Source organism: Staurois parvus, unplaced genomic scaffold (assembly GCF_062004578.1).
Source record: "Staurois parvus isolate SC_StPar_1 unplaced genomic scaffold, SC_StPar_1.0 ptg000010l, whole genome shotgun sequence".
In the NCBI taxonomy this organism is placed as follows: Eukaryota; Metazoa; Chordata; class Amphibia; order Anura; family Ranidae; genus Staurois; species Staurois parvus.
In genome coordinates this window covers 2,489,126-2,513,162 of record NW_028317806.1, presented here as the reverse complement: position 1 = coordinate 2,513,162, position 24,037 = coordinate 2,489,126, and positions in this window count along the sequence as shown.

The following is a 24,037-nucleotide window of genomic DNA, read 5'->3' as shown; positions in this document are numbered from 1 at the left end:
GGCAGATGGCCAGTATGGGCAAGGTCCTGTCATGGTACTCTTTAAGCATGTTTACATGCACTATGCGCTGCCGCCAGTCACGATCGTCCAAGCTAATCACATAACTAGTCTTGTCAATTTTTCAGCTGATCTTATAAGGGCCTTCCCAGGTGTGCTGTAGTTTGTTCTGGGGGTGGGGGACTATCCTGAGAACTTGTTTGCCCTCGGTGAACTCCCGTCCGCGGCCCCTGCGATCGTACCACACCTTCTGCCATGTCTGAGCCGCTATGAGGTAACTGTGGGCTATGACAGTAAGTGGGGTTAGCCACTCCCACAGTTCCAGTACATAAGATATGACTGGAGTGCCAGTATCTTCAACATTCCCTTCCCAGTGTTCCTGCTGTAAGGTCAGAGGCTCTCGGTCCTTTTGCCCGTATAGGAGTTCAAAGGGGGAGAACCCCGTGGACTCCTGCGGCACTTCCCGGTATGCAAACAAGATGAGGGAGGAGTTTTTCCCAGTCTGCCTCACTGTCTACAAAGGATTTCAGCATGCCTTTTAGGGTCCCATTTAAACTGTTCACAGAAGATATTGGTCTGGGGGTGGAATAGATGGCCCTTACCCCGCAGGTGCGCCACAGGGATTGTATTACATCTGACAACCTGGGTGCCTTGATCAGTTTAGGATATCATTGGGGAATCCCACGTATTGAAAAAAAACAGTAACCAGGGCCTCTGCTACCTTGGGTGCCGAAATGCTAGTCAGGGTTACAGCCTCCGAGTAGTGGGTTGCGTAGTCCACTATAGTAAGGATATATAATTTTCCTGACTCACTGGGGTGGGCCAGAGGGTCAATGATATCTACTGCCACCCTGTGCAAGGGCTCTGGGATTATGGGCAGGGGGCGGAGCAGATCCCTGGGGCGATTTTCCCCCGGGCGCCCTTTCCTTTGACACACATCACAGGTCCAGCAAAGTTAGCAACGGACTGGGAGATGCCCGGCCAGTAAAATGCTTTCGTCAGTCTTTTTTCTGTTCTCCTCTTCCCCAGCTAAGGGAATGTCCTGGGCGATTTGGAGCCGCGGGAACCTAAACAGTTGGGTAACTATCAGCTGTTTAGTTGAAGTTCAAGTCTAGCCTGGGCGGCTTGAGTCCGTCAGGAGGTACAGTAGTCCATGCTCCCAAAGGAATTGCTCCCTGCACTCCTCTACTGGTCCGGCATCTGCCTGGGCCCTAAATCTGCTAAGAGTGGGGTTGAAGTCCAGTTCTCCTTTAAAATTTTCCCGATCCCAGGTCAGAGTGGTATTTAGGTCAAGGTTGGGGGCACTCACCGGATCCAGGGTGGGAGGGGGTTCTGGGTGGGCTTCTTCAGCTGGCGGACCTCGACTGGCTTGGCTCCTGGTCACAGCCCCAACATACTGGCACTGCAGCTCCCCTAAATCATTTCCAAATAGGACATTGCAGGGAGCCCGCTTGTAACTCCAATTTGTCAGCGCCTTTCCCCAAATCCATAGTTAAGACGTACTGAAGCCCTTACAAAGTGCTGCCTGGCGCCACTTTCTAGTTCGATGGAGAACCCAGGGCCTGGTTCGATGGCTTCCGGTTTTACCACATTGATCAGGACTGCTTGCAAGTGGCGCTGCCTCTGCTCAGGGTAGGAAGGGACAAGTGGATGAGCATTGTAGACTCCCCGGGGTGTACTGGCCTTTGTGGAGGTCACCCATTCACTGGGTGGTGGGGGAAGTGGCTCCTCTGGTGGTAGTTTGATGTAGTTGGCCAGGCAGGGTGGGCAGCGGTTCCTGAGACAGCGGGCCTGGAGGTGCCCAGTTTGGTTGCACACATAACACCGACGGTCCAGGGGTGGCCCTGATGGTTCGGGGTGATAGGAAGGCATTTGAGAGGGCCCCAGGGCTGGCACGATGGGCCACCGGAAGGGTGGTGTGAGGAGGCCAAGGAGCGGTCGAGCCGGGCTTTGGGCCTTAGATGGTTTGGTCACTTGTTTTTTCCAATGTAGCTTGATGGTGAGGACCTAGTCTGCCTTTGCAGCAGCCCCCTCAAGGGTGGCAGGGTATGCAGCAGCTGCAGGACGACCAGGTGCCGCACCCAGTCTGCTTGGGGTACCTCCAGCAGTTGGCATAAATGTTCGAAGTCCTGGAAGAATCCTTCCACATCTGCAACTTCACTGAAGCGCATAAAATATTTACGAGTCACCCTTGGAGGGTCTTGGGCTGGGGAGGGAATCCTCTGATGCCTCCCAGGGTTTCCCTCTCGTGGGACCACCGGATAGCCTCCTGCCTGTCATCCAAAAGGCCCCAGGGCCCTGGATGGCCAACTCCTCCTCATACCAGGGGCTCCTGGGGCTTTGGTTGTCTGATGCAGGATGTTCTGTCTCTGGTTGAGGGGCATCCAAGCTGTCAGCCCCTCGAGGTCTCCTTCAATGGCGGTGACCAGCTCCTCCTTGATTAGGCCCCTAGTTACCGGGCCCTCTCCTGCAAACTCCCCACAGTCCAGATCCTGTATTCACTACCCCAGGTTAGGTCCAACATCAGGGGGCTATTGCTTTCCATTGTCTTCTTCTGCGTTCTGATCCCACCACTGCCAACTAGTATAGGACGGAGGTGTAGGTGGGACAGAGCACACATGGAGAGCAGTGGGGCACACAAGGCTTTTATTGAGTGATGTGGAGCACGCACAATAAGAATACCAAGGTTTTGGCAAAACAAAAGTTAAGTCCGTAGCACAGGGTGGGACACACGACAAGGAGCACACAACAGAGCGATAGACTGGCAGGCAATGGGTAAGTCCAGGGCACACAGCCGAAGGAAGGCTCTAGCAGGCAATGGTTAAATCTGGGGCACTGGCAGGCTCTAGTTTAGGTCTGGCTTGGCTGTAGGGTCTGGCCGCAGCACAGGACCTCTCACAGCACTCTGGGTTGCGAGCAGGGGAAGATACCCCTGCCCAGGTCCTGCTCCGGTCTTTTATCTCTAGAGCAGGTTGCCAGGCAACGGCTGTCCTGGTGTCGGCTTGCTGTGACAAGCCCCGCCCCCTCACTCCAGCCACGGTTTGTCTCCGGCGGGTGCAGAGTGCGGGAACATCGGGGGCTGCGCTGTGCCCACCAAGACAAGGGAAGGGGGCGCACGGTGACACCTACGTGGCCTGCATGTGAGGAATCCACATGCAGGCACAGTGGGGTGGCAGATTCCTCGGCCAAGGAGAAGTGTGGGTATTCCCAGCAGGAGGCACTTTATGTGGACTATGTGTGGGCGCAGGGGCATGTAATGGGGAAGGGGGGTGCAGGAATCCGGAGGGGGGGAAGAGAAAGATCAGACGAGGGGGGACCATGACAACATGTCTATGCCAAAATTAGATTTTTTTTTTATTTTTTCATGAATTCCAATACATGTAAATTGATTGGTTTACGTGAAAGTTATAGCGTCTACAAATGGTGAAAAAGATACTGTTTTTTTTTTTTCTTTTATACTAGTAATGGCGGTGATCAGCAATTTATAGCAGGACTGCAGTGGGCATTCTGGCACTGGGGGGAATTGACTAACTGCCACTGACATCCCCAGTGACACCAATACAGTGATTAGTGCTAATAAAAAGCACAGACACTGTACTAATGACACTGGGCAGGAAGGGGTTAACATCTGGGGTGATCAAAGGGTTAACTGTGGGCTGTTTTACTTTGTTCTGTGTGTGTGCGTTACACTGTAAGCACACTGCTTTGTATGGCTCTGAGTGCTGGCAGGGAATCGCCGGCCGGCCTGGTGATCGACAAGTGGAGCCGCGCGCGCGTGTGTGTATATATGCACCCCTGCTGCCCTGTAGCAGTATTTCTGCTATAGGGTGGCGGAAAAGCGGTTAAACTGGAACGTAGCAAGGATTAAAAGATAAAGAAGCTGCATACTCGGAGTGATAGTAAATGCTCCCTTTTTTCAAGCATTTTAGCAGCTGATTTTATAATTTTCTGAGTAACATGAGTGTCCCTTGTCAACTATTTTTCCATTCCCTTTTAGTCAATTATACCTGTTGATTCTGTCATTCAGCTTAGCTCTGCTTCCTGTTCCTGAGTGACAATGCTTGTATATCTGTTCTGTGAGCCGGAGCACTGCTGTCACCTCGGGGTGCGCCCTCCTGGAGTGGACTACAAATTTGCATGATAATGACATCACAAAAGTAGGAAATCCTAGTCATGGCTATTGAATGATCAGAGTGACTTTCAACCAGCATAGGAGAATTTACTGCAGCATGTTGAATGAAAACATGGCGCTTGTAATTCAGACTAGAGGGTGACAACACTCCTGCAGCATTGAGAGGTGGTGAGCAAGGGTTGTTACCCTATTAACCAGTTGCCCGCTGCCCTATAACATAAATACTGCTATAGGGGGGCAGGGCTGCGCAAACTCTATATATGAATTGCATTTCCAGGTTGAGGGTGCATGTGCTGCCTACCCGCGGCTACGGATTTCAGTCACCGGGTCCTGGCCAGAGACTCCCCGCCGGCACCCAGCAATCGCTGAGCAACACTGACGGGAGAGACCTGTGTGGAGACAACACAGGTCTCTCTCCTGCCAGCAGTAACATGCTGCTGTGTATTTCTCTACACAGAAAAGAAATACACAGCAGCATGTTTCCCTAGTAAAACACACACAGCACACAGTAAACCCTTTGACCCAGCTGTTAACCCCTTCCTGCCCAGTGTCACTAGTACAGTGTCAGTGCTTTTTATTAGCACTGATCACTGTATTAGTTTCATTGGGATGTCAGTGACATTTAGTCAGTTCCGACCCAGTGTCAGAATGCCTATCGCAGTCCTGCTATAAATTGCTGATTACTAGTATAAAAAAGTAAAAATTCCAGTATATATAGTTGCAAGAAAAAGTATGTGAACCCCTTGGGATTACGTGGAGTTTTGCATGAATTGGGCATAAAATGTGCTCTGAACGTCATCTAAGTCACAACAATAGAAGAACACAGTCTGCTGAACATAATACTACACAAACATGAGATGTTGCCATGGTTTAATTGCACATAACATGTAAACAGTCACAGTGCAGGGAGGAAAAAGTATGTGAGACCCTAGCTTAATGACTTCTCCCAGTGCTAATTGGAGCCAGGAGTGAGCCAACCTTGACTCCAATCAGTGTGATGTTATTGGATGTGTTGCTGACAGCTGTCCTGCCCTTAAAAAACACACACCTGTTTTGGGTTTACTGGTTTCAAGAAGCACTGTCTGATGTGAACCATGCCTCGCAGAAAAGAATTCTCAGAAGACCTACGATCAAGAATTGTTGACTTGCATGAAGCTGGAAAGGGTTACAAAAGTATCTCCAAAAGCCTTGATGTTCATGTGTCCACGGTAAGACAGACTGTCTACAAATGGAGAAAGTTTAGCACTGTTGCTACTCTCCCTAGGTGTGGTCGTCCTGTAAAAATGACTGCAAGAGCACAGCGCAGAATGCTGCATGAGGTAAAGAAGAATCCCAGAGAGTCAGCTAAAGACCTACAGAAATCTCTGGCACATGCTAACATTTTTGTTGACACATCTACAATAAGGAAAACATTAAACAAGAATGGAGTACATGGGAGGACACCACGGAGGAAGCCATTGCTGTCCAAAAAGAATATTGCAGCACGTTTTGAAGTTTGCAAAAGAGCACCTGGATGTTCCACAGCACTACTGGCAAAATATACTGTGGACAGATGAAACCAAGATTGAGTTTTTTGGGAAGAACACACACTATGTGTGGAGAAAAAAAAGGCACAGCACACCAACATCAAAACCTCATCCTAACTGTAAAACATGGCGGAGGGAGCATCATGGTTTGGGGCTGCTTTGCTGCCTCAGGGCCTGGACGGATTGTTGTCATTGATGGGAAAATTAATTCCAGCGTTTATCAAGACATTTTGTAGGAAAACGTACGACCATCTGTCCGCCAACTGAAGCTCCGCAGAGGATGGGTGATGCAACAGGACAATGACCCAAAGCATACAAGTAATTCAACAAAACAATGGCTGCAACAGCACAGAATACGCCTTCTGGAGTGGCCCAGTCAGAGTCCTGACCTCAACCCGATTGAAATACTGTGGCATGACCTTAAGAGAGCGATTCACACCAGACATCCCAAGAATATTGCTACACTGAAACAGTTTTGTGAAGAGTGGTCCAAAATTACTCCAGATCGTTGTGCAGGTCTGATCTGCAACTAAAGGAAATGTTTGGTTGAGGTTATTGCTGCCAAAGGAGGGTCAACCAGTTATTAAGTCCAAAGGTTCACATACTTTTTCCTCCCTGCACTGTGACTGTTTACATGTTATGTGCAATTAAACCATGGCAACATCTAATGTTTGTGTAGTATTATGTTCAGCAGACTGTGTTCTTCTATTGTTGTGACTTAGATGACGTTCAGAGCACATTTTATGCCCAATTCATGCAAAACTCCACATAATCCCAAGGGGTTCACATACTTTTTCTTGCAACTGTATACCACCATTTCTATACGCTATAACTTTCACATAAACCAATTAATTTTACATGTATTGGGATTTTTTTTTTTTTTTAGCAAAAGATGTGTCGCAGAGTACATTTAGGCCTATATTTATGATGAAATTTGTGTTTTGTTTTTTTTTTTACATTTTTTGACTGGATACGATTTATAGCAAAAACTCAAATATATTTTTTTTCCAAATTGCTGGTCTTTTTTGTTTTATAGTGCAAAAAATAAAAACCTCACAGGTAATAAAATACCACAGAAAGCTCTATTTGTGGTAAAAAAAAAAGACAAATTTAATTTGGGTGCTGCGTTGCATGACCACGCAATTGTCAGTTAACATATACATATACAGTAAAAAAAAAACAGGTCAAACAACTAAACTTACAAATCAAAAAAAGAGCCATTTAAAGAACTTTGGTATTTTGGGTTTCCATACAATTTAACACAACTGTTGCTTGATTAAAAAGATGTAAGCAAGCAGGGCCTGCAAAAGAAGTGTTTTATACTCCCATACTGCTGCCAGCTCTCTGCTCTTTCAAAGTGGTACAGCTACCTGAAGAGTGATCACATTTATCACTTCCAGAGACGAATACCTGTGTCAGGGCTCCCAGGTATGACCAGAGGTGTGTGACTGATGCAGGGAAACGCAGACTTCAGATATGTGATAAACAATACAATTTATTAACACTAACCATACAAACATAAACGCAGTGCAATACTAAACATAATACAGTGCAAACAAACCAAACCAACCACCCACAGATAACAGTACATACAAGCAAGCGTCGTCAGGCAGGCCGGGTCAATATCAATTGGGCAGGTAGGTACAGGGGGAGCAAGCGGAGAATGGTCGGGGTCACAGGCCAGGTTCAGCAGGTAGCAAGCAGCGTAGTACAGAGGGTCAGGCAGAGGGATGGTCAGGGTCACAAGCCAGAGATCAAAACAGGTAACAAGCAGCGTAGTACAGAGGGTCAGGCAGAGGGACAGAAACAGGATGCAGGACAGATACAGGGCCCAGGACAAACACAACACCAAGGCAGAGTCTGTGGGTCTGGCCATCCCTTAAATACCCCAGCATCATCAGTTCCAGGTGTTAGCTGGCTGAAAGGTTGAGTCTCTGATTGCTGGGAGCACCCGCTGGCCAGCCCTGGTACTGCAGATCAAAAGGCAGGTGAGTCCCACCATTGCTGGCCAGTCCATTCCTAACAGTACCCCCCCCCCCCCAAGGAGCGGCCTCAGGACGCTCCAAACAGTCCTAGCTGGGCAAAATGTTCCACCGCCCGGGTCTGGTAACTGGCGGGATATCAAAGACTGGCACACCTGGCAGGACTCCGGGCAGCGGCACACCGGGCTGGACTCCGGGCAGAGGCACACCGGGCTGGACTCCGGGCAGAGGCACACCGGGCTGGACTCCGGGCAGAGGCACACCGGGCTGGACTCCGGGCAGAGGCACATCGAGCAGAGGCACACCGGGCAGAGGCACATCAGGCAGAGGCACATCGGGCAGGACTCCGGGCAGAGGCACATCGGGCAGAGGCACATCGGGCAGAGGCACATCGGGCAGAGGCACATCGGGCAGGACTCCGGGCAGAGGCACATCGGGCAGGACTCCGGGCAGAGGCACGTCGGATTACCAGGCGGAGCAGCAGGCAGCGGGCCACCGGGCGGAGCAGCAGGCACCGGGCCCCCGGGCGGAGCAGCAGGCTCCGGGCCCCCGGGCGGGGCAGCAGGCACCGGGCCCCCAGGCGGAGCAGCAGGCACCGGGCCCCCGGGCGGGGCAGCAGGCACCGGGCCCCCGGGCGGGGCAGCAGGCACCGGGCCCCCGGGCGGAGCAGCAGGCACCGGGCCCCCGGGCGGGGCGACCGGCGTCGGGCCCCCGGGCGGGGCGACAGGCATCGTGCCCCCAGGCGGGGCGACAGGCATCGTGCCCCCAGGCGGGGCGACAGGCATCGTGCCCCCAGGCGGAGCGGCGGGCGCCGGACCCCCAGGCGGAGCGACAGGTCTCGGGCCCTCAGGCGGAGCGGCGGGCGCCGGACCCCCAGATGGAGCGACAGGTCTCGGGCCCTCAGGCGGAGCGGCGGGCGCCGGACCCCCAGGCGGAGCGACAGGTCTCGGGCCCTCAGGCGGAGCGGCGGGCGCCGGACCCCCAGGAGGAGCGACAGGTCTCGGGCCCTCAGGCGGAGCGGCGGGCGCCGGACCCCCAGGTGGAGCGACAGGTCTCGGGCCCTCAGGCGGAGCGGCGGGCGCCGGACCCCCAGGTGGAGCGACAGGTCTCGGGCCCTCAGGCGGAGCGGCGGGCGCCGGACCCCCAGGCGGAGCGACAGGTCTCGGGCCCTCAGGCGGAGCGGCGGGCGCCGGACCCCCAGGAGGAGCGACAGGTCTCGGGCCCTCAAGCGGAGCGACAGGTCTCGGACCCTCAGGCGGAGTGGCGGGCGCCGGACCCCCAGGCGGAGCGACAGGTCTCGGGCCCTTAGGCGGAACGACAGGTCTCAGGCCCCCAGGCGGGGCGGCGGGCACCGAGTCACCAGGCACAACCGTGGGCTCCGAGTCAACTGGGATGACCACTGGCACTGGGTCAGACATTGGATCGTCTGGCTGGACAGCGGGCATCGGGTCACCAGGCATCAGGTCATTTGGCTCGACAGCGGGCACCGCGTCATCTGGCAAGGCAGTGGGCTCCGAGTCAACTGGTATGACCGCGGGCACTGGGTCAGACATTGGATCGTCTGGCTGGACAGCGGGCACTGGGTCACCAGGCATCAGGTCATTTGGCTCGACAGCGGGCACCGCGTCATCTGGCAAGACAGTGGGCTCCGAGTCAACAGGCACGACAGTGAGCACCGGGTCATCAGGTACCGGATTGTCTGGCTCGACAGCGGGCATCGGGTCACCAGGTATGACAGCGGGCACTGGGTCACCAGGCATCAGGTCATTTGGCTCGACAGCGGGCACCGGATCAGGTACCGGATCATCTGGATCAACAGCGGGCATCGAGTCAACTGGCCTAATAGGATCGTCAGGCTGGATCAGTTCATCATGCTGGGTAGAGGCATCAGGCTGAATGCCGGCGTCCGGCCGAGTAGAGGCTTCAGGCCGAGTAGAGGCTTCAGGCCGAGTAGAGGCATCAGGCCGAGTAGAGGCTTCAGGCCGAGTAGAGGCTTCAGGCCGAGTAGAGGCATCAGGCCGAGTAGAGGCATCAGGCCGAGTAGAGGCATCAGGCTGAAGAGAGGCATCAGGCTGCGTACCGGCATCAGGCTGAAGAGAGGCATCAGGCTGAGTAGAGGCTTCAGGCTGAGTAGAGGCTTCAGGCTGAGTAGAGGCTTCAGGCTGAGTAGAGGCTTCAGGCTGAACCACGGAAGGCAGGCTCACCGGTTTGGATACTGGCAGGATGGTATTGGTTGGAAAGAATTTTCGCTTTTTTCTGGTTTTAACTACTGGAACACTGCAAGTAAACGCAGGTCTGCAAACGAATGGAGCAGCTGGAGACAGAGAAGAACTGGAGGATGGAACAGGAGAGGGAGCGGTTGCTACAGAGGGCTCTTTTACAGGGTTAAAGGCAGGATAGGTGCAGCGAGTGGGAACAGGGTACTGACATGCGGTAGATAGCAGGGCAGGAGGAGCTGTTGGGAATGCAGGAATAGAGTTTTGAGGAAATAGATTAGAAGCAGGACTGGGTCTTTGTAAGCTGACTGAGGCTGGGTGCAACAAGTCTGTCCATGTCTGCAGTATGGGTTGAACAAAGCTGAGCTTACACAAAGCCTGTCTGGTCAATGACTGCACTGCGTTTATACAATCTCTTAGTATCTGTGGTGAACATGTGGAATAACGCTCCAGAAAGTAACCCACATCATCCTCTAATAACCACACCAGGGACTCTACCTGGTCTGCACTAAATGGTGGCAAAAATTCATCCCTGCATTCGGGGGAACCAGATGAAACCAACTCAGCACAAACCTCAATCAAAGGCTGCACCTCAGAGAACTCTGTGCCCTGATCTACTAGAACATGAGCGAGCCGTATACATTCTAGCAGTTCATCCCGGGTATACTCCTTCAGAGTTTGATAAACATACTCCCTGTCATCAAACACTAGCAGATATAAATATTCAACCTCATCAAGATCCATCCTTCCCATCAACAAGCCAAGATGGCTTCCCTGTGCAGCCACTTCTGGTCAGGATTGGCCTTGGTGTAATGTCAGGGCTCCCAGGTATGACCAGAGGTGTGTGACTGATGCAGGGAAACGCAGACTTCAGATATGTGATAAACAATACAATTTATTAACACTAACCATACAAACATAAACGCAGTGCAATACTAAACATAATACAGTGCAAACAAACCCAACCAATCACCCACAGATAACAGTACATACAAGCAAGCGTCGTCAGGCAGGCCGGGTCAATATCAATTGGGCAGGTAGGTACAGGGGGAGCAAGCAGAGAATGGTCGGGGTCACAGGCCAGGTTCAGCAGGTAGCAAGCAGCGTAGTACAGAGGGTCAGGCAGAGGGATGGTCAGGGTCACAAGCCAGAGATCAAAACAGGTAACAAGCAGCGTAGTACAGAGGGTCAGGCAGAGGGACAGAAACAGGATGCAGGACAGATACAGGGCCCAGGACAAACACAACACCAAGGCAGAGTCTGTGGGTCTGGCCATCCCTTAAATACCCCAGCATCATCAGTTCCAGGTGTTAGCTGGCTGAAAGGTTGAGTCTCTGATTGCTGGGAGCACCCGCTGGCCAGCCCTGGTACTGCAGATCAAAAGGCAGGTGAGTCCCACCATTGCTGGCCAGTCCATTCCTAACAACCTGTGGAGGCTGTAGCACTGGAAAGCAGTAAAGGTAAAAGGCACAGGCCGTTGGAGAGGTAAGTATATTGGTTCTACTCTGCGGGGGAGTGTCTATTTAAAGCAGACCTTCACTCCCAAAATTAACACTTCCCCTCTGCAACCCCCATCCCTCCCCCCCCAACCCTTCAATTATTTAAATTTTTTGGTGTTACATTTTTTTTTTTTCCTCCAGCCCAGCCCTGCCTCCATTCTTGCTTAGGTGAAAATTATGCTTCCTGCTCCTGTAGCCTCCTGGGATATCCCCATCAAGTATTGCAGGAGGCTGCAGAAGCATGGAGGGAGTGGCTGAGGGGATGGACCTGGCAGCGTGTCATTCAAGGGGGCGGCTGCAAGAACCAGGAGCAGACAGCAAGCGCATGATGACGTAGGATGGGAAGATTGCAGCTCAAGACCAAGCATGTGGCAGTGAAGCAGCAGATCACAGCAGGACAATACTAGAATCACTAAACATGAGTATGAGATGGAAGAATGAAAGCACAGAGGTTATGTTGCTCTTTAACTCCTTTAGAAACATAAAGAGACTGAGCTCCACCCAAAAGGGGAAATTCCGCTTTAAAGACTGGTACCCCACTCCCCGTTAAGGATTGGCACCTTTGGTTAGCGGGGGGGGGGGGGCCTAGTACCAAAAATGACAGGTTCCCACTTCCGGTGCGATCGGCTAGGCAATTGGAAGCGAAAGTTATCCCTCCCCATAGTCTTCTGGGACATGTGACAGGTCCCAGAAGACTACCGGACCATTCTGAAAATGCTGCGCTACTAGCACAGCCAGGTGCTCACACTGAAGATGCCGATGCCGGGAACATCAGACGGTCAGTGAAATGGGATGCGGGGAGGACACCACAGGATCAAGGGACAGGTAAGAGGCTGTTTTTTAAAAGTCAGGAGCTACAGTTTTTGTAGCTGCTGGCTATTATTTTTTTACAGTGTGACTGGAACTCTGTTTTAATTAAGGGATGGTTCTTTTTTTTTTTATTCCTTCAAAAAAGGTGTGAACCCCAATGGCTGATGTTATCTGTGTGCTAAGTGCATACCAATAATCCCTATAAGCTTCCAGTTGGCTGCACTGTAAATGTCACTCGGAACATTCCCAGCATGCTCCAGACTTTCCGTCCATATTTTATAACTTCACTTGTTAAAGGACATTTCCTCTATAGCCATGAATTGCTGCATTGTTCTTCGGTAGTCAGGGCTGCAGAATTTGTTCTCTGGAAAGGAATCTATGGTATAGGCAAATTCCATAGCACACACCACCCCAATGTCTTCTTGAGGCCTCATTTATGGACAGCCTCTATTACAAAGGATAAAAGTCACCACTGAGCTGACATCATACCAGGCTATGTTCTCTTACTATTGTACAATAGGTGTAGCCATGCTGTTCTAATATTCGTAGACTTTAAGGATTTGTTCACACCCCATGTTTTGGGCTGTGCAGCCCTAATACATGTATAAGGCAAAGGGCTGCTTTGGTGTAAAAAATCAGGCAGGCTGCATTTGATCACAGTGTAGCCTATGTTAGGTTTAAAGAAAGCAAAACCTGTAGCATGCATCACCAGCAGCACATACTAATACATATGTGCTAACACAGTGGCATGGACAAGCCCCATAGTAGTATTCTATGTTTAATTTCACGTTATATAGTTTGTTTGGGCCAAGCATTAGTTGCATACAGTAGGACGTGCTGTGTTCCGCCAACAGTACAGGCAACCTCCTGTCTGCTGCCGAAATTAAAGTGAGGTGGGGTGAGTGTTTCTCCACCATTCAGGAGAAGCCTTGTATTTTTATCATTGAATACAATGCTTCCTCTGATTGGCCAAGGTGGAAATTGCGATGTCACCTGACCTCCTCTCCCTCTCATACAGCCCTAAACGTGAGAACAGCTCAAAAAAATGTCCAGCATGTGTTTCAGCATGTCAGAGATTTTGACAATTTGCTGGTAGTGGGCTGGAAGCTGCACCTTTTTGTTTCCTATGATTTAGTGCTGACAAGCCAAACCACCTGTGTGTATGAGACCTTTTGGCCATACATGCTTCGATTGCCATTTTTTAAAAAAAAAAAGATTGAATCCGCAAGCAATTGAACAGCCATAACTACCCTTCCAATTGCTTTAGCCTTAATTTTGATCGGATTTGATCATAGTCGATTGGCCACTGTGTAAAATGTATTGATTATTTTGCATCAGTTGGCAGCACTGAATTATTGTTCATGAATATTTCAATTGATTAGATTCTAAGATTACATGGTGGATTCAAAGATGCGATCAATAACTTAAGATCATACATTGCGACCGTATCGTCACTATCAATCGAAATACACAGTGGGGGAGATTTACTAAAACTGAAGAGTACAAAATCTGGTGCAGCTCTGTGTAGAACCATTCAGCTTCCAGATTTTATTGTCAAAGCTTAATTAAGCAAGCTGAAGTTAGATGCTGAATGGCTCCCATGTACAGTAAATCAATAATTTTAGTAAATCTACCCCACTGTGACATATCGATCAAATAGGTTGTCATCTACAGATCTATTTATTCCAATTTGAGGAGACTGATTGGAAAATAAATAATTCATTTATTGAAGTGTGTATGGTCACCATTACCATGATCTTGGGATATAGTGTTATCAGAACAGAGCACCTAAATGCAGGATGGCCGTGGCAAATCAAGGGACAGTTAGTATCTATGTAGTGTATGAGAGATCAAACCTGATGATTCTACCATTTTCACAATGAGCCTGGGTTCACACTGATGCGGTGCGGAATTCACAGCAGTTTCTGTGTGAATTCTGCACCGCAACACAATCACACTCCGTTCATGCGAACCGCTGCGGGTGTGTATGTTAAGTTAAAACGCGGTGCAATGTGCAGAATTGGACTGCATAGGTTTGAATAAGGTCTAGATTACCACCCTTATCACTTTTTTTGATAACTAGATTTTGAGCTTCTTTTAGTTCTCTCAGGGCTTTTCTTTCATCTGAGCAAACCCTTTGGCGCTATATAAACTCAATGTAATAATAATAATAATCTGTGGAGAGGTTATCCAGGATAGGGCTATCCCAATTTGAGTTTCGAAAAAAGGTCTTCCTGAACTAAGTCCAGGAAGACACCTAGCCATTTATTTTTCCTAAATTGCGAAAAATAGTAACATTGGTCAGCCACCTCCACTGTTCATCTATAGAGATGTCTTCATTTTCACTGCTATCTGGGTTCCCCTCACCAGATTATCCAGTGCCTCTTGTTCTTCAGGCTCTAGATTATATTCTATATCTGGACTTTTAGATTTCTCTAAACGAGTTAATTTAAAAAAAAAAAAAAAAACTTTCCTCAAAAACAGACATAGGTCTTTATAAACTTCAAAGTGATCCATCTTGTTAGCAGGTGAAAAACTAAGGACTTTATTTAGTAGTTTCAAATGTCTTTTTTCAAGCGGGAAGTAAGAGAGATTGGTAACCTTCATATCATTTAGAGGTGGCACAGATTAGAGCTCCACTGTCTCACAACAATGTAATTGATAGGCATGCAGCACAGGAAGATATTAGCCCACAAGGTTTCTGGTAGGATCAACAGGTATTTTATGCATTTGGCCTAATGCAGCAGGTAGGAAGAACAGTAGTCCCAGGAATCTTTCGGAAAGGAAGTAAAAAGTGAACACCTGCAATGGAGTGAGATAAAAACTTATTGGCACATTATCCTTGGGGGTTGACAAGCTATCACGATCAACCCATTTGTTTGATGTCATGGAGTTGTCAAAAAATAGATATAGCCACTGATCCAAACAGCATGATATAATAAAAAAAATTGCAGAGTGCACTGGCATAGTGTAGAATTTTTGATGTAAATAAACACTTGTTGATGCTCTACTCTACGCTAGCCTTGAAGTGACAACCATCCTGGTGCCCCCATGGATCTTCTGTTGGACGCAACAGTGATCTTCTCTTTCCTCCATTTTTTTTATTCCTTCCCCCCATTAGTGGGGCTATGGACCTGAACTGTACTAGAATTTTTGATGAACCACTGTGCCTACTTAATTGTATATAAATTGAATAGACTGTTTAGATGGGCAGCTCAACATGCACATGGGCACCTGGGGCCATATAATGTAAAATTCAGGCATATTTATCCTCCCATGCACTACAGGCACTGCTTACAGCCGCCCGCCCATAGAAATCAATGCCAATATAAAGCAGTATGTCCCTGGATGCAGACAGCCTGTGTCCAGGGTCTTCTATTTGTACGCATGCTTGTTTTTGAAAGTACCAACATGTGCAGCCATTGATTTCTAGGGGCAGCTGTACACAGCACCTGTGGCTCCAAGGTGGGGAAATATACCTGAATTCTACATTGCATGGCTCCATTAGGTAGTTGTTGCTAAATTGCAAATTGCACAGAAATTGCAGATCAGGTTGTAAGATATACTATATTGTCAAAAGTATTGGGATGCCTGCCTTTACACGCACATGAACTTTAATGGTATCCCAGTCTTAGTCTGTAGGGTTCAATATTGAGTTGGCCCGCCCTTTGCAGCTATAACAGCTTCAACTCTTCTGGGAAGGCTGTCCACAAGGTTCAGGAGTGTGTCTATGGGAATGTTTGACCATTCTTCCAGGATCGCATTTGTGAGGTCAGGCACTGATGTTGGATTAGAAGGGCTGGCTCGCAGTCTCCGCTCTAATTCATCCAAAAGTTGTTCTGTCGGGTTGAGGTCAGTACTCTGTACAGGCCTCTCACTCATCCATGTCTTTATGGACCTTGCTTTGCGCACTGGTGCGCAGTCATGTTGGAACATGCCCCAAACTGTTCCCACAAAGTTGGGAGCATGAAATTGTCCAAAATGTCTTGGTATGCTAATGCCTTAAGAGTTCGCTTCACTAGAACTAAGGGGCCAACCCCTGAAAAAACCCCACACCATAATCCCCCCTCCACCAAACTTTACACTTGGCACAATGTAGTCAGGCAAGTACTGTTCTCCTGGCAACCGCCAAACCCAGACACGTCCATCAGATTGCCAGAGAAGCGTGATTCGTCACTCCAGAGAACACGTCTCCACTGCTCTAGAGTCCAGTGGCGGCGTGCTTTACACCATTGCATCCGACACTTTGCATTGCACTTGGTGATGTAAGGCTTGGATGCAGCTGCTCGGCCATGGAAACCCATTCCATGAAGCGCTCTACGCACGGTTGTTGAGCTAATCTGAAGTCAATACTTTGTAGACAGTTGGCAACTTCTGCACCCTGTGCACGTCAGCATGCACTGACCCCACTCTGTCATTTTACGTGGCCTACCACTTTGTGGCTGAATTGCTGTTGTTCCCAGTTGCTTCCACTTTTTTACAATACCACTAACAGTTGACCGTGGAATATTTAGCAGCAAGGAAATTTCATGGATGTACATACTGCACAGGTGGTAACCTATCACAATACCAAGATTAAATTCACTGAGCTCCTGAGAGTGACCCATTCTTTCACAAATGTTTGTAGAAGCAGTCTGCATACCTAGGGGCTTGATTTTACACACCTGTGGCCATGGAGGTGATTGAAACACCTGAATCCAGTGATTTGTAGGGGTGTCCCAATACTTTTGGCAATATAGTGTATGTAGTCAGAATTAGAGTGCATACACACTGAAATAGTTTAATTTGCTGTGTTTGAGGCATTTGATTATTTTGGAGCACTTCTAAAAATGCTTTTATGTTTCTAGTTCACACAAGAATAATTCTGCATGTTTCCATTGTCCTGTGGTGAGTTTCCAGGCTTCTTTCTGTGTGGTCAGCACATGTGACCAAAGCTAATAACACTCCATGGAAACATTGTAAATGCATCCAAACACATGTAGATTGTGAAATGTATGACAAATGCACTGCTGGAAATTATTAAAGAACTCCAGTATGTACTAATAACATCTAAACAGCCAAAATAACACTTAGATGCACGGGACCTCAAAAAATGTTTGTTTGTTTTTTTAGAACAGGGTTTCTATTGGGTCTAACAACCCATGGGAAAGTTCTGAGTCTCCTCTGTGGTTCTCTGATACTCAATGTGTCAACTACAGACCCCTGGTGTTTTCTAAAATAAAATACTTTAGATGTGAACTGAGCAATGAAAGCTATTTCAAGTGACTGCCAGCAGAGTTCATAGTGCTATTAAGATTGGGCCATCTTTGTGAAGCTCTGACATAGGTCTCCTATAACATTTCATCTTAATTCTAATAATATGAACTGCTCAAGCCTTGAGGAAGGGGGAGGCCTTTCCCCTGAAATGCGTTGGCTCTTTTTGATGCTCTTAAAGTGGAATTCAATGTTAAAACTGACTATGCTTAAAACTGCTCTCACCCCTCTTCTAACACCTATAATAACTACCCCTAATGACCTAACTATCCTACTCTCAGTAAGGGGTTTGGATGATACTGGCCACCATTCCACCATGAAAAGGACTGGTGGCTGGCAACAGAGCAGAGTTTCTGTGGGGGACAGTGTGGGAGACAAGGTTAGTGTTGCAACAAGAACTTCAGGTTTTAATTTCTACATAGTATATGAAAATGCATTTCAACTAAAGTGTTGGGAAGAAGGTTTAGGTTAAAGGTTAGATTGTGGTTAAGTTTATAGCCAATTTTATGCTAGCCACAAAATATTGATATGATTGTTTAGTATTATGATCAGTTTGATTTTTTGGTCTGCAATGCCACAAATTTACCAATTCCCATTTCTCCTTGAACAAGAGATCACAGATCACATTTGCTGAAACTTGGCAAGTGCTTTTGAACAACTTCAAGTAACTGTAATTTAAAAATTGACTATAAAAAGCCTGTTTCAATTTTTTTGTGTGATTTTTACTAAGCACTGGTAATAGAGAATCATAGAGAAGAGCAACTGAGTGTGTGTTTTTGTACATGAAGCACTGTAAATGTTGAATCAATAAATGAGTCATTGAAATATCTGTCAGGCCCATCATTAGGAAAACTTTGTAATTATGATCCTGTGATTAACTATTACTTTTTCAAGTGTGATAGATTAACATTTTCAGTTTTCATGAGGATGTGTTTTAGAAAACTATGATTGGAGAGGCATGCTCACTAATGAAAGTTGAATGTGTTATTACCTATCCCTATGTTGCTATTGCTTATTGATGCCTGTTAGCTACAACATGCCCGCTGACCACTCACATACCTGCACTTGTAAAATGTTAGTTGGTATTCAAATCGCTTATTTATAATCACGTAACATCATGGCCAGATCTAGGGGGGGTGCTCGAGTGGGCTGTGTCCCCCCACCCCCCCAGATTTAAGTTGTGCCCTCCTCCCCAGGCTGGCCCCCCCACTAACATGATACCTGGCCTGCTGAGCTCCTTTCCTATTCCCATACTTAGGGCCAGGACACGAGTGGGCATCCTGTTGCTGTGAGCAGACAAGCATTGACAATGCTCTCCCCCCTCCTGTCAGTGGAGTGCTCTTCTGTACAGTAGATCACACAAGATTGATAGATCAGACTGTATACAGTATGTTTATCTGCCCCCTACCCACATATCCTGCTGCCGGGAGATGAGCAGTCCATGGAGGAGATATGGGTAGTAATCATCGCCTGTAAGTTTGGGGAACGGGGACGACTTGCAGGTGGGAGAATAGTAGTGGGAACACAGTGCTGGGGGAGGAGAAGGGGTAACAATTTGTGCTTGGGCTGAGAGCTTTGTGGAGGTGGAGGAATTGGAGGCTATTTGTGCTGGAAAAGTTGGGGGGGGGGGATTATGTGGTGGGAGGTAGAATGGGGGGGGTGTATTAGGAGAGGGAATTGGGGGGATATGTACTAGAAGGAGGAATGGGGGGATATGTACTAGGAGGGGGGATTGGGGATATATGTACTAAGAGAGAGGATTGGGGGGGATATGTACTAGAAGGGTGAATCAGGATAGTTACTAGGAGGGGGGTTGGGGGGGATATGTACTAGGAAAAGGAATGGAGGGGATATGTACTATGAGGAGGAATGGGGTGGTATGTACTAGAAGGGGGTATTGGGAGGGGGGGGGGTATTTGCTAGGAGGAGGAATGGGGGGTATGTACTAGGAAGGGGGATTGGGGGGGTATTAGGAGGAGGAATGGGAGGGATATGTACTAGAAGGAATAGGCGGAATATGTGCTAGGAGAGGGAATTGGGGGTATATGTGTTAGCAGGGGGGATTGGGGAGATGATATGCACTAGGAGGGGTTATTGGGGATGGAAATTTTTACTAGGAGGGGGTGGTTGGTTTTGGGGTTAGGGGGAATTTGTGCTAGGAGGGGGTGGGGGAATTTGGGTTAAGAGGAGAGGGCTGGGGAAGGAGGATTTAGGTTGAGAAGAGTAATTTGGAGAGGGTTGTACTAGGAGAAGGGTTTGTGCTGGGGGGGGATGCAGGGGAGTATGCTAGAAGGGGGATTTTAGGGACAGAATTTGATCTGGGAGGGAAGATTTGGTAGGAAGGATTTTTGCTAGAAAGGAAATTTTTAGGGGAAAGAGGATATTTACTGGGAGAGGTGATTTTTTGGATGGGGGAAATTTGTGCTAGGAGGGGGAAATTGGACTGGGAGGAGGGGAAATTTTTTACATTTTTGGGGAGAATTTTGACTCGCAGAGGAAATTTATGTTTAAGGGGTGAGTATGCTAATCAGTGCTGGGGATTTTGTGAGAGGGAGGTGCAAGAATTCAACCTATGTCTGTAGCCCCCTGTCCTCGTTATTTTCAACCACCAGGCCTGGGAGAAATAAAGCTCAGACACCGAAGTCTGCAAGCTAAATCTCTGAACGTTTAATGCATGACAAGAACAGTTATACAGAACTCAGTAGGCATTGCTTAATCTCAGGATGACCAATGAAACATTCCATTCTTATCAATATAGTTACATGAAGAACAGAAACTGCAGATAATTGAGGGATACCATATAAGGTAGTTCCATTTAGAGAAATGAAACTAGTCTAAGGAAACGAGAGAGAAGTTACAAAAACAAAACTAACTGTTCACACGTCTAGAAATGAAGGCATTATACAAAATGGATGACAGTTAATAAGACCTATTTCCTTACAGGAGGGATTTATGCTGAGACATGATACTCACACATCGAGGGAGTGTAGTTTGTCATCCTCTCCCTGAGTGTAGATGATCTTGCCCTGGCTCTATCCACACTGAACACAGGGCACTCAACAGATCTCCTCCTCCCCACACAGCATATAGCTGAGATCAGATTTTCTTACAAACACAGCCTCGATCTGCACAGAGTGTACCTGGCTGCTATGTTGCAATTCTGACTTGTGACATTCCCGATCAGAATTGCAGCTGCAGTAGCCACTGTGCAGATGGAGGTTGTGTCTGTAAGAGAATCCAATCTCAGCTATGTGCTGTGTGGGGAGGAGGAGATCTGAATACCCAGGCTGTGTGCAGCGCGAGCATGGAAGGAGGATCTCTGCTGAGTGCTCTGCCAGCAGTGATCCTGTCCTCTGCTCTGCTGACCCCTTTACAATGCTCTGCCGACCACCATCCTCTACTCTGCTGACCTCTCTACACTGCCCTGCTGACTCCTGTCCTCTGCACTGCTGACCCCTGTCTGCTGCTTGCGGACCTGATAACCCTTGTTCTCCACCCTGCTGACCCCTGTCATATGCTTTTTAGGCCCCTGTCCTCTGCCCTGTTTGCCCCTTGTACACTGCCCTACTGACTCTTGTACACTCCCATGCTGACCCCTGCACATTGTCCTGATGCTCCCTGTCCTCTGCCCTCCTCCCATGCTGACCCCCTACACATTGTCCTGCTATTCCGTGTCATCTGCCCTGATGACCCCCTCTACACTGCCCTACTGACTTCACATCCTCTACCGCCCTGACATTTTTTACTGCACCCCACATCAGGCAGGCTAGATCCGGCACTGATGATAAATGACAGCCCACTCCCTCCCTCCTCCTCCATGCTTACTAACAAGCTAAACACAATGGGGGTGGGATATTACATCTTTATTGACTGAGGCACCACCTCCCTGTTATTCTAAGACACAGGCTGAAGGGGTGTGACACAGCCTGTGACTGGCAGAAATCCACCCATACCATGTTACTGCCAAAAAAATAATAAAGATTTGATTTCAAATATATATTTGTATGACAATTTAAAACAGTTTATTGATATTATTTATTTTTACTCTGCATCCCAAAGGCTGTTTTTTTTTATTTTTATTTTGAACATGTGACCAGCAGCAGAAGCTCCTGCCACTGTGTCCCTGTTGACAGGCTGGGAAAGAGTTAGGTCATGTGACAGCTATATATTGATTAGGAACAAGGTACTTAGATTTTTTTTCTATTAAAATAATTACAGTGCCATCATCCATTTACAGAAAGAGAAGGGACAATGTAAATTAACAGTGTGTGTGTTTAGTATCACTTTAATGGAGGAAGAGTTTAGTTGCACTTTAAATTCCACCCAGGATGAGGATAGGCCTTTTGCACACTGGGTGTTTGTTCAGCTCCTCTGAAAATCTTGAGGCTAGGTTCACATTTGCCCGCAGGCTGTGGGGTGGTTGCGGGTGCAGGAATCACACCTATTCCCACAACCGCCCACAGCCAAATTGCTCTGCTCTTGCGAGATGCGCAGGGCTGCAATTCAGAGTGACACACATCTCAGCCCTCCAGCGGGTGGGTGTGGGAACTGCAGGTAAACAACATGGTGAAAAAGACGGTGTGGTTTCCCTGCAGCCACATTTTTCCTGCGAGATGCATTTAGGTGCACTTAGATACATCAAGCATTACAGCGTTAATGCATTCCATTGGCCATATTATTTTATTTTGGCCACTGGAATGCATAATGCTGAAATGCACCTAAGTTTGTCTGGCATTTAGACGTGTTTACATGCATTTAGGTGCGTCAAGAGTTTTTCCTGCTCAAACGCTCCTCTCCTGAATGCACTGGTAATATAATTTCCTCTTCTAATACAACTGGAAACGCTTATGAGTGCATGGGCACCTACGCTAACAAAGAGGTGCTTTTACAGGCTGAGAAAAAACCCAAAAACTTCAAACACCTGTAAAAGCAGCTTATTTTAAGCTACATTTTAAAAACATATTGGTTAATAAATTGTCCTGGTGCAATGGTGTCAGTAGATGGTGTGAGTGAAAGCTGTGGGGTTCAGGAACAAAAGTGACTGGCTCTAAGTGCTGCGTAATATGGTGGTGATATATATATATATATATGGATAACAAATAATACCTCCATACTGTACACACCACTAAAACCTCCATTAAGAGTGGCTCAGCATCCATTAGCTCCGGCTTTTATGACGGGATGAAAGGTCTTCTATCGGAAGGCTTTGTACATCTTTGAGTGTGAATAGTGAAGTTCCCGTACTTGTTTTGTCTGCTTATCACCATTAGCGCTCCAATACCATGTGATCAGCTTGCGGTGTTATTCTTGAGGAACAAGGAAACACATTTTCATCTGTGGACAGCCAGAGATAGGCCGAACAATCATTTACTGGAATTCTTTCGTCTTTATTGACTCCTGCTAAGGCTTACATCTCTTCCTCTTGTTTGTCCTGGTGGACTATGAGAGAATTTTGGGAATTCTCTTGACGTCTGCCAGGACAATGTATTGTAAGGAAGTTGTAGAGCTGCAGGGAAAGGAAGTTGTAGAAATGTGTTTATCTAGAAGTTTTCATTAGCGTCATAACTAGCAGAGCCAGGAAAATAAACGGGACACTTTAATGGTGCGCATACAAAAAAGACGAAAGGCTTGATTTCTGCAGGATCCGTTCAATAGATATGCATCTTAGGGTTGTCACCTCATCCCTTTAAAACCTGAACACATTAATTACACAGGTTCTGAGGATAATTTAATGCAACCACCTTAATCAGCCATAGAACCTGTGTAATTAATATGTGTTCAGTTTTAAAGGGATGGGGTGGCAGCCCTAGTCCTAATTGCAGGGTCCTTCAATCCATGAAAACACAGAATCAGTTTTTTCTCATTTTTTTCACAATAACAAAATGTTCCCCTTCCTTAACTGAGTTCACAAATCGTTGTCTGTTTGCAGTCATTCAGAGGTCTGCCTATGATATGTGATGAGTGTTCAGTGTGTCTGTGTGCTGTGACTTAGGCTACGTTCACACTAGCCTTGTTTTTAAGCGGCAGAAAGGCGTTTTTACCTCTTCCCAAACGCCTCGGACAATTCTGCCCATTGCAGCACATGGTGCTGTTCTAACGGGAGCGGTAGCGTCGCGGCAAAACGGACGCCTTTGGTCGAGTCAGGAGGCGTTGAAGCCTCCTATTCTAGTCTATAGTGCCGCTCCGCAAATGCCCGGCCGGCGTTTGCGGTGCGGTTGTGGGGCGTTTGCGGAGTGGTAACACCATCCAAACTTCATTATAGGCATTTGTGGGGCGTTTTTAAAGCACGGCAAACGCCTAGCAACCGCCGCTGAACTGCTCATGCGGCGTTTGCGGAGCGTTAAAAAAACGCACCACAAACGCCGGACCAACGCTTGCCAAACGCTATACGGGCGTTTGGCAAGAGTTGGGAAAACAGTCATGTGTGAACGAGCCCTTAAAGTGTTACTAAACCCAGGACTCTGCATCCACTATATCTGGTCTCCCACAGTACAAAGAACATGGACATGCAATTATTTTAGTAAATATAAACTGCTAAATACCTTTTCTCATGAGCAGTTAGAGCAGTCTTGTGACTTCAGTAGTGCACTGGTTAGGACATCCATCCAAATCATTGGATTCA